This window comes from Triticum dicoccoides, chromosome 3A (genome assembly GCF_002162155.2).
Source record: "Triticum dicoccoides isolate Atlit2015 ecotype Zavitan chromosome 3A, WEW_v2.0, whole genome shotgun sequence".
In the NCBI taxonomy this organism is placed as follows: Eukaryota; Viridiplantae; Streptophyta; class Magnoliopsida; order Poales; family Poaceae; genus Triticum; species Triticum dicoccoides.
Window position 1 is genome coordinate 509,499,931 of NC_041384.1, and position 14,568 is coordinate 509,514,498.

A 14,568-nucleotide genomic window follows, 5' to 3' on the forward strand; every position below is an offset into this window, starting at 1 on the left:
AGATCATATTCAGTTTCATCAAGATTCATATTGCAAAACAAGGATTTGATAGGAGACACATCAATAACTTTTAGATCTTCATCTTGATTTTCATAGGGAATCGAAGAACACGCTTTAATAAAGGCATCTTTCGTAGCACGCATCCTAGCGGTTCTTTCCTTGCACTCATCAATGGAAATTCTCATGGCTTTGAGAGACTCATTGATATCATGCTTAGGAGGAATATATCTAAGCTTTAAAGAATCAACCTCAAGAGAAATTCGATCAACGTTCCTAGCCAAATCATCAACTTTAAGCAATTTCTCTTCAAGCAAAGCATTAAAATTCTTTTGTGAATTCATAAACTCTTTAACACTATTCTCAAATTCAGAGGGTATCTTATTAAAATTTCCATAAGAGTTGTTGTAGGAATTCCCATAATTATTAGAAGGATTACTAGGATAAGGCCTAGGATTAAAATTCCCTCTATACCGTTGTTACCAAAATTATTCCTACCAACAAAATTCACATCCATAGATTCATTATTATTCTCAATCAAAGTAGACAAAGGCATATCATGAGGATCAGAAGAAACACTCTTAGTAGCAAATAATTTCATAAGTTCATCCATCTTTCCACTCAAAACATTATTTTCTTCTTTCGCATGCACTTTTTTATTAGTAGATCTTTCAGTGTGCCATTGAGAATAATTAACCATAATATTATCTAGGAGTTTAGTAGCATCTCCTAAAGTGATTTCCATAAAAGTGCCTCCCGCGGCCGAATTTAAAAGATTTCTTGAAGCAAAATTGAATCCGGCATAAATTTTTTGTATAATCATCCACAAATTCAAACCATGAGTAGGGCAATTACGTATCATTAATTTCATTCTCTCCCAAGCCTGTGCAACATGTTTATGATCAAGTTGCTTAAAATTCATAATATTGTTTCTAAGAGAGATGATCTTAGCGGGAGGAAAATACTTAGAGATAAAAGCATCTTTGCACTTGTTCCAAGAATCAATACTATTTTTAGGCAAAGACGAAAACAAAGCTTTAGCACGATCTCTAAGCGAAAAAGGAAATAGCTTCAATTTAACGATATCATTATCGACATCCTTCTTCTTTTGCATATCACATAAATCAATGAAGCTATTCAGATGAGTAGCGACATCTTCACTAGGAAGGCCGGCAAATTGATCTTTCATAACAAGATTCATGAAAGCAGTATTGATTTCACAAGATTCAGTATTGGCAAGAGGGGCAATCGGAGTGCTAAGGAAATCATTATTGTTGGTATTGGTGTAGTCACACAATTTGGCATTATCTTGAGCCATCGCGACAAACAAGCAATCCAACACACGAGCAAACGAAAGGCAAGCGAGAAAAAGGCAAACAGAGAAGAGAGGGCGAATAAAATGGCAAGGGTGAAGTGGGGGAGAGGAAAACGTGAGGCAAATCACAACTAATGTAATGCAAGAGATAGGGATTGTGATGGGTACTTGGTATGTTGACTTTTGCGTAGACTCCCCGGCAACAGCGCCATAAATTCTTCTTGCTACCTCTTGAGCACTGCGTTGGATTTCCCCAAAGAGGAGAGGATGATGCAGCAAAGTAGCGTAAGTATTTCCCTCAGTTTTTGAGAACCAAGGTATCAATCCAGTAGGAGGCTATACGCAAGTCCCTCGTACCTACAAAAAACAATAGCTCAACGCAACCAACGCGATTAGGGGTTGTCAATCCCTTCATGGTCACTTACAGGAGTGAGATCTAATAGAGATGATAGATAATATTTTTGGTATTTTTGGTATAGAGATGCAAAGTGAACAATAAAAGGCAAAGTAAAAAAGCAAAGCAATAATAAAGTGATGAAGATTGATATGATGAGAATAGACCCGGGGGCCATAGGTTTCACTAGTGGCTTCTCTCAAGAGCATAAGTATTCTATGGTGGGTGAACAAATTACTGTTGAGAAATTGACAAAATTGAGCATAGTTATGAGAATATCTAGGTATGATCATGTATATAGGCATCACGTCCGAGACAAGTAGACCGACTCTTGCCTGCATCTAATACTATTACTCCACTCATCGACCGCTATCTAGCATGCATCTAGAGTATTAAGTTAAAAACAGAGTAACGCCTTAAGCAAGATGACATGATGTAGAGGGATAGTTTCATGCAATATGATAAAAACCCCATCTTGTTATCCTCGATGGCAACAATACAGTACGTGCCTTGCTGCCCCTTCTGTCACTGGGAAAGGACACCGCAAGATTGAACCCAAAGCTAAGCAGTTCTCCCATGCAAGAAAAACCAATCTAGTAGGCCAAACCAAACTGATAATTCGAAGAGACTTGCAAAGATAACCAATCATACATAAAATAATTCAGAGAAGATTCAAATATTATTCATAGATAGACTTGATCATAAACCCACAATTCATCGGTCTCAACAAACACATCGCAAAAAGAAGATTACATCGAATAGATCTCCACGAGAGGGGGGAGAACATTGTATTGAGATCCAAAAAGAGAGAAGAAGCCATCTAGCTACTAACTTTGGACCCGAAGGTCTGAGGTAAACTACTCACACTTCACCGGAGAGGCTATGATGATGATGTAGAAGCCCTCCATGATCGATTCCCCTTCCGGCGGAGCTCCGGAACAGGCCCCAAGATGGGATCTCGTGGATACAGAAAGTTGCGGCGGTGGAATTAGGTTTTTGGCTCCGTATCTGATCGTTTGGGGGTACGTAGGTATATATAGGAGGAAGGAGTACGTCGGTATAGCTTCGAGGGGCCCGCGAGGCAGGGGGGCACGCCCTAGGGGGGGCGCCCTCCACCCTCGTGACCGCCTCGTGGCTTTCTTGACGGAGGGTCCAAGTCTCCTGGGTCTTATCTGATGAGAAAATCATGTTCCCGAAGGTTTCATTCCGTTTGGAATCCGTTTGATATTATGCTTCTCGAAAACACCAAAATAGGCGAAAAACAAGAATTTTGGGCTGGGCCTCCGGTTAATAGGTTAGTCCCAAAAATAATATAAAAGTGGAAAATAAAGCCCAATATAGTCCAAAACAGTAGATAATATAGCATGGAGCAATCAAAAATTATAGATACGTTGGAGACGTATCAACAAGCTCAATAATCAGGATAAAGACTAGTACCAACGTGTGTGAGGTAGCATATCAATTACTTTTTCCTTTGTCTCGATGCCGAGATAAGTGAAGCGACTAACAACAAAGGAAGAAAGCAGGCCCAGATTAGCGACTGACAGGAAAGGACGGAAGCTGTCGAGGCAATGAAGCACCCAACGTTTTTGTGCAGTTCCACCAAAATCGAGCATCCCTGTTGGCACATATATTGAGAGAGTGAGATTACTATAATAGTGGGACTAGTTGATGAAACATACACTAACAAATAGAAGCACCCTCATTATCTTAATGGGTAAACTTAGCAACATAGTAGTCTTGCTTAAAGAGAGGTATTAGTTTATTTAATCAGCGCCAATTAGCCCAACACTCAAAGCATTGCCATGTATAATAGGTTGCAAAACTTTAACGTGCAAAGATAAAGGAGTTTCTCATGACAGTAGCACGTACAAATAGAGATGACAGCAAACTAATATGGATGAAGGCCTTAGGCCCGTACCAACCTGAGGAAAAAAGCTTATTCATGTAGTCCCATAAGAGATGATAAAGCGCTCACTGGAATCACTCAATAGTATATATTTTTGTGCACTTCAAATTTATGGTTGAAATCACTCTTGTTTACCAGTGCTGAGATTATACCGAAAGATTATCAAGAACTTCCAGCAGAATTAAAGCATAGGTTGGGATATAGTTCATTGTATTATCTTGTGTAGTTCCACTAAAATGTATGATTGGCACAACATGATCCCTATTTGCACAAGTAGGAACAAGGTGAAACCTTCATTAGCTTAGTGAGAAAGGATAGAAAGACATTAGCATATTACTCTGACAGTAGCATCAAATTCATGATGGACAATACACAAAACATTGCCTCATTGAACCGATGGCAATAAATTGACATGCAAAACAATAGCACTATTATGTCATGACACTAATAATATTCCCTCCCTGCTCCAGCACATGATTCACCTCCATAGACAAACATACACACGTACATGATTCGACATAGGGTGCTACTAAAGATTTGTTTAACTCCGACAGGAAAATTAGGCAGCAATAAATTAGTGGTACTTAAGTACTCCTAATTAATTAAGTGAGATAGTAGAAGTGGAAGGGCTCCCTGGAGGGTCGTCTCACATGTAAGGTAGTCATTGCCGGAGCCCTTGAATGGCCTCGACCGAGGCCTCTGGCTTCAGCAAGATCGCCTTGGCACTGTTTATTCTTCTTCTTCTTCCTCTTCATGCTCTGTTTATCATTCTACTCACCAGTTGGTGAAAGCAAGTACATGATTGGCCTTCTATTTCAGAATTGGCTTTTTTAGTGAGGGAGTACAAGTGTACTAGTAAAAAATAGCATTGTTTTCTCACGGCAGTCGCAACATAGAGATGAACACATGCATTAAATATCATTCTTACCTAATGGAAGGTTATGGTGCGAATATGGATGATGAGGATTGGAACACAAATCTCCCTTTGTGCAGTTCCACCGTGAAAGCACAAGTGCTCCCTGGGTGGGTTTGGTAATTAATGTCAACATATCTCTTGTTGGACTAACAATTTTACCTAGTATGTTCCAGATAAGTTCAATAATGGAGTGGCATGGACTAGAGGATGTGGAACCCCTTCAAGATGCTAAGGACAAGGATTGGCTCAAGCTTCAAGATCAAGACTCTACATTTTCTATTTTAGTGATCCAAGATCACATTGAGTCTATAGGAAAAGCCAATACTATCAAGAGGGGATGAGGTGTTGCTTAATGGCTTGCTTTCTCAAAGTGCTTAGTGATATGCTCCAAAACCCTCAACTACCTTCCCACATCCACATATGACCTAAACCAAAAGTCAAACTCGGCCCCACCGATTCTTTCTATCCGGAGCCACCGAGTTCAGTTAACATAGCCACTGCCAGAAACCCTAATCAGTTTGGTCTCACCGATGGGATCTTGGTCTCACCGAGATGGGCTTGCAAACTCTCTGTTACTTGTTGCAATATTTTCGGTCCCACCGAGATATGCAATCGGCCCCACCGAGTTTGCTTGGCCAACTCTCTATTTCGCTTATTACCCAAATTGGTCCCACCAAGTTTGAGTAATCGGTCAAACCGAGTTTTGGTTTTACCCTAACCCTAGCACATCAGTTCCACCGAGTTGAACTAGTCGGTCCCACCGAAAACCCTAACGGTCACTAGGTTTACTAAATCGGTCCGACCGAGTTTTTCCCTTCGGTCTCACCGAGATTGGTAAATTGAGTGTAACAGTTAGATTTTGTGTGGAGGCTATATATACCCCTCCACCCACTCTTCATTCATGGAGAGAGCCATCAGAACATACCTACACTTCCAATACACATTTTCTGAGAGAGAACCACCTACACTTGTGTTGAGGTCAAGATATTCCATTCCAACCATATGAATCTTGATCTCTAGCCTTCCCCAAGTTGCTTTCCACTCAAATCTTCTTTCCACCAAATCCAAATACTGTGAGAGAGAGTTCAGTGTTGGGGAGACATTTGAAGCACAAGAGCAAGGAGTTCATCATCAACACACCATTTGTTACCTCTTGGAGAGTGGTGTCTCCTAGATTGGCTAGGTGTCACTTGGGAGCCTCCAACAAGATTGTGGAGTTGAACCAAGGAGTTTGTAAGGGCAAGGAGATCGCCTACTTCGTGAAGATCTACCGCTAGTGAGGCAAGTCATTCGTGGGCGACGACCGTGATGGAATAGACATGGTTGCTTCTTCGTGGACCCTTCGTGTGTGGAGCCCTCCGTAGACTCGCGCAACCGTTACCCTCTGTAGGTTGAAGTCTCCATCAACGTGGATGTACGATAGCACCACCTATCGGAACCACGACAAAAACCTCCGTGTCTCCAATTCATTTGAATACTCCAAACCCTTCTCTTTACATTCTTGCAAGTTGCATGCTTTACTTTCCGCTGCTCATATACTCATTGCATGCTTGCTTGATATGTATTGTGTTTGTTAAACTTGTGCTTAAACTCCACTTAAACTTAAGAATATTAAAAACTGCAACTTTCGGCACTTAGTGTCTAATCACCCCTCTCTAGACACCTCTTCTTGATCCTTTCACACTGAAACGAACCAACTGTTCCATTCTGATATTCCAGTTAAACAACACAAAAGTCACTTCTTTTAAGAAGAGTTTTGTGCAGTGCACCAAAAGGTCACAACAGCAACCAGGTGAAATGGATATCCCTGCTTACACAAAAAGCTACAGAGGAAACAGTCAGAGTCTCAAACAATTACAGGCTAAACTTGTCATGGCTTCATTTTTACCAGGGGCATTAGATTAAGAACAGCTAAATATTTGGTATAAGGGCATGGGACAGTGGGTGCACCAGCAGTCCAGCACCATGTACCTAAACAGGGGCATAAAGTGGTGATTCATAGTTTGTTACCCCGAGAAACAAACATCCAAGAAACATATCTAGGTTGGTCCCATTTTTGTTCACTCTAGCCACCTACTCCTATGTGTGGATAGAAAATCTAGTCCTGGTCATACCACTATGTTCAGCGTTGCCCCTATATTTCCCTTTTCGACCAAGAGACCGGTTGGATGGCCAGTCTGTACTACTTTCACCCCCTTTCCTTCCTGTTTGTACCAAGTCCGATGTACTACATACTAAATTACCCCACCCCCACTTTATTTCTTGTTTGAACCAAGTACAAGATTCAACTCCATGAAGTAGCTTTACCTCTAACAATAAAAAAAGGTGACGTTGGACCATCCAAACGAGAGGGGCTGAGAGGTAGAAAATGATGCACATGCAGCGACGTAGCAAGCTCGGGAAGTAGAGCTAAGGCGGTTTCGAAGGAAGATATACCTGAAGGTCGTCGGGATGTGGATAGGTGGGCGGCGGGAGGCCGGATCCGCCCACACTAGGGCAACGACGAAGGGATCAGAGGACCTCCCGCGCCGGCGCTCGGCCAGAGATAATGGTGCGGCGGTAGTGGGTCTCCTCCCTCGCTGTCGACGATGGCCTAAACACTGCCCCTCCTCCCTTCACCGGCGGAGGGGGATACGTCCTGATCTGTAACCAGCGGTGAGGATAGAAAGACAGTGTTTTTTGAAGGGAGCAAGACAGTGTTACCACCCCTATCTTGTTTAGATCTGGAGAGGATGAGAGTGTGTGAATAGAGCAACCCTAGCAAGCAAGCACGGAGGCTCCGGCCTATATATACGTAGTGGGGTAGTTTTCCTTTTTCACTCCATGAAAACAATCGTTTAAAATTGTGTACTACGTGCCAGGTCGCCGTTTTTTAGTTGTCGATTGTTTTTTGAGATAGCTACCCGCTTGTTCCAAATGGTGTTACGGTGTGCCAGGTCGCACTTTGTATCGTTCAAGTCTGGCACAAGTCCCTCCATTAAATGAACAACCATCCCTCGTAAAAATTGTGAACAAGCCCACGGCTAAAATTATCGGAACTGTGGGTTGCCCCAACATGCATTATTATTTATATTTTCTACTCCCTCCATTCCTAAATATAAGTCTTTTTTATTAGCCACACCTTAGACAAGAATTTCTTTTATTAGCAGTGAACCCCACATGTCATAGACACAAAAGTGTGGCAAGATTCCCTTAGGCAAGCCAAAGTGTGTCTAACAATTTGCGGAACTCAAGTTAGGCAAGTGTGGCAAGTGTGGGAAAAATAATGTGGCAACATAAGACAAACATAGTCACAACCCAAACAGCCCCGTAATTTTTTGTCACATGCATGAAAATTTGGTTAGTTAAATTTATAGTCAAAATTTGGCAAGGTGCATCAAGTCAACACATGCAAGTATCAAAAGGGAAGTCACGTCATGCATGCATGCATTGTACTCCCTCCGTTTCCAAATATAAGTCTTTTTAGAGATTGCAACAAGTGACTACATACGAAGTAAAATATGTCTACATACATCCGTATGTAGTAGTCCATTTGAAATGTGTAAAAAGACTTATATCGAGTGCAGTGCTTTGATGTGTCGCATCAACTCGTATAAGACCGATAAGTTTGATTACTACAACGCCCTCTCCCTCGCGGACTGAGCTCCGGTGCCTTAACTGCACCTGCCTTTGGCTGCATGACAGGTGGGCCAACCACCTATTGGGCCCACCTATCATAGACGCAAAGGCAGGAGCAGTAAGTCAATGAAGCTGTGTCCCTCCCTCGCGCATGAGCGTGGTGGCTGGCAGGACTAGTAGGAGCTTTCTCTACACGCCTCTTGACGGCGGCGAACTTGCGGATGGAGTTGACCATCATGTCGTCCATGCGAGAGGCGAAGCTGGTGTCGGCGAGGGCTACGACGCCGGCGGTCGCCAGCACCGTCTGGAAACGCTGCGTGGTGTGGGGCCGCACGCCGGTGCCTTGGATGATTTGGCACAACCGACTGCCGCTCGCGACCATCGCCTCCATAGGTGCTTCTAGCTTTTCGTCACTTGGTCTTGGCTTGGAGTGAGCAGTGTTGCGCAGAGACTAAGGAGTAGATGGATTGGAGTGGTGTGGCGCCTTTATATGAGAATCCAAACTCTATTGCATTCACATCATGCTGGCTCTATTCTGCTTCTCCAATTAATTCCCTCTGCATGTAGAGTAATTTGAGGATGCATCATTGACCGTTCAACGTCTCGGGAACCTCTACCCTCTCCCTCCTTAGCATTCAAGCACCTATGGAGGCGACTGCCGCTCGCGTCTATCGCATGTCAGGAGACGTTCCCGTCGATGACGAGGTGCCTATGGCGACTTCGTAAATTTCAAGATGATAGTACTAGTATACTCAATATTGTGCACCGCGACCAAGGCCGAGAGGAAAACGAGGGAACTACGTATTTATTTACGGTGTAGATTCACTCATTTTGCCCCATATGTACTCCGTCTCGGTGTAGTCTAGTCACTTGTTGAAATCTCTAGAAAGGAAAATACTCCTTTCTGGTTTACAGGGATATACTAGCAAGTACTCCCTCCATCCGAAAATACTTGTCATCAAAATGGATAAAAAAGATGTATCTAGAACTAATATACATCTAGATACATCCCCTTTTATTCATTTTGATGACAAGTATTTCCGGACGGAGGGAGTACTACAATAGTGGGCTCACATAGCAATTTTGTCTCATGCAAGAGCCTGGCTATATGCATGCTCCAAGGTTCGCAACTGCCATATTCGGGTTGCACTTGTCTCTTCGCCTCTTCGAGAAGAGGAACAATGATGTTACTACTACTGCTTCTACAGTATCGAATCCACTGCTGCATGTTCGTCCACCACGAGCGGGAGGGATAGCTTGTTGTAGTACTATAAGCAAAAGCCTGTCATTGTCTGCGAGCCATCACGCGCATGGGCGAGGGAGAAGGCGTGTAGTAGTAAAATCAAGCTTCTCCTTGTTGTACGAGTTGACGCGACACATTATAGCACTGGCCCCACATGGTTGCCTCTAAACTTGGCTGAAAGACCCTTAGTGTACAATACTCCATTCGCTACAAGCTCTAACATTTACCCCACCACAAATTAAAATATATATTCCTGTCTTGACCAGATGAGCATGCAAACTAGAATCACCAGGATGACAGGTAGGACCCGAAGATTATTTTAATTAAAAAATATAGCATGGAGCCGACCCCAACGATTTTAAGCTTACATGCACGGTACACGCTATCCTAGACTACTCTACACATGAAACTGCCACACGAACGTCCAGGCTGCGCTTGACTCTTCGCCTCTTCGGGAGTACTACTGCAGTGGAGGAGTACTACAATATGCTTCTGGCCATCTGACACTAATTGAACTGCTGCATGTCCACCACGTACGGGAGGGAGAGCGTGTAGCGAACGAAAGCTTCTCCTAGTCCTGCCAGCCACCATGCTCATGGGCGAGGGAGGGCCGCAGCTTCATTAACTTATTACTACTGCCTTTGCGTCCATGACAGGTGGGCCCAACAGGTCGGTGGCCCACCTGTCATGCAGCCAAAGGCAGGTGCGGTTAAGGCGAGAGAGCGTTGTAGTAATCAAACTTCTCGGTCTTGTACGAGTTGACGCTACACATCAAAGCACTGCACTCGATATATTTCAATAATCTGCATTTACCGATGCATTAATTACAACGCATGCATGCATGCCGTGACTCTCCTTTTGATACTTGCATGTGTTGATTTAATGCACCTTGAAGTAGTATGAATATGTGACGGTAAAGCTTTGTAATGCCTCGGCCCTAATAAAGCAAGAGATGGTTGTGCACGAGGAGGGCGAGATCATGCAGACGGTACAGGACCCGACGATGGAGCTCTCTATGGTCTCGATGGACCTCACCTTGCTCCACTGCCCCTTGTGCCTCCGCCCTTTGAAGCCTCCAGTGTATGAGGTTCGAATACACCTCGTCCATTCGGCTAATCGAGCAAGGTGCAGGTTTCTTGATTGATGTGTTGTTCGATTGATTTGTGCAGTGCAAGGGAGGGCACCTGGCTTGCGCGGACTGCTGGGTCGAGCGCCCCGGGAACCAGCGGCAGTGCCAGAAGTGTGAGCGCGGCGGTGGCTTTGACGTGCGAAACATGGCGGTGGACGCCGTCCTCTCCTCGGTGAGGGTGGAGTGCCCACACGAAGGCTGTGGGCTCTACGTCACTTACCACAAGCTCGCCGATCACCAGAGCAAGTGTCCGCTCGTGCCCTGCAAATGCACCGTGCCCGTCTGCAGCTACGAAGGCCCGCCGCCGGTGCTCTCCCACCACATCAGCACCGTGCATCCCATGCCCGTGCACAGGATCCAGTACGGCAAGGCACTCCAGCTACAAGTGCCACTGTCAGGCCATGGCTCTTGCTGTTCACGGAGGAGGACGATCGCGCGTTTTTCTTGGTTGGCGGCGTGCCCGACATTGGCGCGCCTATCGCCGTGTCAGTCATCTACATCAGAGCGGGGGCCTCCCCATTGCCGCACTACGTGGTCAAGCTGTGGGCGAACGGCCTGCCGGGGGAGCCCAAAGGCAGGACCGACATCGTCAAGGTGGAAATGGAGGTGACAAGCAGCAGGGATCCTGGCGACGTCGCCGTGCAGGAGTTTACCTTCTTCACAGTTCCGCCCAAGCTGTTGGTCGGGGCTAAGCTAGTGTCCCTCCACATTCAGGTTGACAAGCTCACATCCTAAATGATTCTATAGTGCCTTCTGTTTATCTTAGTAATATGCTAATATAGGGGTTAGCTCAGTCTACTTTATCTTAAGAGATGGTGGGTTTTGGTGGCGATGCAGCAATTACCTCGACATCAGATCAATAGTGAAAGTAATTTCGAACAGTCGGATGGATATTTTGTGTCTGTTGGATATAAAGATCCTTTGGGTAAGAAGTAACAGCTTATATGCTTTTCTTTTCGAAACGGAACAGCGATACTAGTATAATTTTTGTTGACATGCACTAATATTTTCGAAACGGACGTCGGGCTGTACCTAGAAGGGCAGTTGGGACGCGGCATCAGCCCATACCGCGGTGACCCCCAATTGGGACGCACCGACTGTGGATTTTCCCCCTCGCCGATGTCGACCGCGTCTACGCAGAACATTGTTCCCTTCCCCCAGCTGCGGGATCAGGCCGGATATGTGACCAGCGGTGTGGCCACCGTCGTTCTATGCTTGTGAAGAGAGCAACCCAAGCAAGCAGGCTTGTAGCTTAGGCTACTGCTAGTGTATATATAGTGGTTTTCTTTTTCTCTCCATATCAACCATTTTATATTGCGTATGTGTCATTGAAGAGTGAAATGATGCATGGTTGCTTCTTCCGACTAACTTACTATGTGATTTGACTGCTCCTTTAGTGGCCCCTACACATACTCCCCCTACGTGTATGCAATAGTCACACGTACACATGGACGCAAAAACGCGCGCGACGCCCTAATGCATGCATGTCCGAGCACACGACGGAACACACACGATCACGCTCAAGTGCTCAACCTACACATGCATGCACGCACATACTCAGCCAGGGTGAGCTAGTGACCCTATAAACACCAGAAAATGTATATATTGAGCGCAATGAGCATATTATGAAGTCCACTGACCGTATTTTTACAAATATACAGTGACAGACAGTGTATTTATCTCGTTTGAAATTAAGCCATATTAACCGGAGAGGAGGTAGTATGGACTAGCATTACTTTGTTGTGTCCCGTCAACTTGCCGAACGAGGAGAAGCTTGCAGGACGGGAGAAGCTTGTGCGCGGTGGCTCGCAGGACAAGGAGAAACTTTTGACTAATGCAAGCTCTCCTTCGCTCAGGCGGTGAACGTGCAACAGTTGATTCAGTGTCAGATTGCTAGAAGCATACACTATACTAGTACTATTATTGTTGCACTTCCGGAAGAGGCGAACAACCAAGCGCAAAGTTTACTAGTACTAGTTTTACTACTATAGTCTATAGAGGTATGTACTATACTAGTACTAGGAACCGGATGGAGGAGCGTCTGCACTCTTATTATATTTTTAAAATGTGATAAAGCAATCTTCAACACATTTGGTTCTCTTCGAGGGTTCTCGCATGTGATAATGGAAGTTGATTACATGGAACACTCGCCACAATTCTCGCTTAATTCTAGCTCATATCCTGTTACAAATAGGAGCGCTCGGTAATATTTCCTCTTTTTTGTTATTCAGCATGTAAACAGGTCAGCAAACCTTGCGGCGCATCTTTGTGCGAACCATGCTTGCTGCACTTTGAATGTGGCCGAGAGCTGGCTTGATGAAACACCTCGCTTCCTACTTTTTTGTGGGGTACCTCGCTTCCTAGTGACCAGTGTCTTGGCTGATCGTCCTAAGAATGCTTATATATATGAATAAAGCTCTCTCATTTACCTGCAAAAAAGATTAAGCCATATCAACCGGGAAGGAGGGAGTATGGACTAGCACTACTTGTTGGTGTGTCCCGTCAACTCGCAGAACGAGGAGAAGCTTGCAGGACAAGGTGAAGCTCGCTTACGCCTTTTGACTAATGCAATGCACCCTCGCCCAGGCGGTGGACATGCATCCGTTCATTCGGTGTCAGACTGCCAGAGGCATACACTGTAGTACCAAACATGCGGAGTACCATCATTGTTCAACTTCACAAAGAGGCGAAGAGCCAAGCGCAATGTTTAGTATTATGAGTAGTACTACTACTAGAACTGCATGGTGGAGCCTCTGTACTCTTATTTTTTTAATCTCTGATAAAGTACACATTTATACCGGAGAAGGGCGGAAAACGGCAGCCCAACATGTAATGATGATATCGATCAACCATGCTCGAATATATCTTGGCCTTCGTGCGAGCCCGTCTGTGTGTTCTCTCTCCTTGTCTCTCTCAAGGAACGGCGGGTTGGCCATGTTGCCGTCAATTGAGATCGGTTTGCTCACACTCCGGTCCCACATGTCAGTGATATGCCAAGAGGAGGTGCGTTGACTGACTGGCCATACGCGTACTTGGTTTTGCACCTTCATACTACTCCTCCCCCCGTCACAGTTTATAGGTCACGCTTCATTATGATGCATTTCTCTCAATGCATTTCCACCACCAGAGAGACTTTAGACGCGTTTGGTTTCATGCTCAATTAATTAGGGCGTGGTAACCGCAATTTTCTCTCGATGTAGTACTACGGAGTGGAGTAAGTGCATGCATGTGTGTACTCGGGGTGGAAGCACTGCATGCATGTGTGTACGCATTATTTCCTCTAGTAATAGACGACGTGCTATAACTACCAATGCTATTTTTCAGGCCGATCGCTAGTCGCCTTGGTCCCAGAGATTTTCTGTTTTTCTGAAGCGCGCTCTATAAACAGTGACGGATGGAGTAGTATGAGCGGATTCAAAGAAGAGCGTATTGATGGTTGCTTCTTCCGAGCAACTTACAGTGGGAACGGTGGGCCTTATGATTTGACTGCTCATTACTCACTATTAATGCGGCGCAACGACCAGTCTGAGTCTCCCATGCGGCTGTGCACTACCCCCTCGGTTCTTAAATATACTCCGGAGTATTTGTCTTTCTAGAGATTTCAATGAGTGACTACTCAAATATTTGTCTTTTTAGAGATTCAAATGGACTACTAAATACGGATGTATATAGACATATTTTACAGTGTAGATTCACTCATTTTGCTCTGTATGTAGCCAATTTTTGAAATCTCTAGAAAGACAAATATTTAGGAACGGAGGGAATACACATACGAAGCAAAATGAGTGAATCTACACTCTAAAATATGCCCATTTGAAATTTGTAAAATATTGTTGATGACAGTTGCAATGACAAAAAAGAAGCATATTCCTTGTCCTAAGGGAAGATAACAACACGGTTGTGTTTGTCTAAAACGGTGTGAGGACGAGATTGCAATATGGAAAGTACGCCAGACGAGCTATGTTTTGTGCAAACAACTATGGAAGACCCACATGCATCGATGTGGGAAGACGGACAGTGGAGCAAGGCCGGAGGGGATACCTAGAG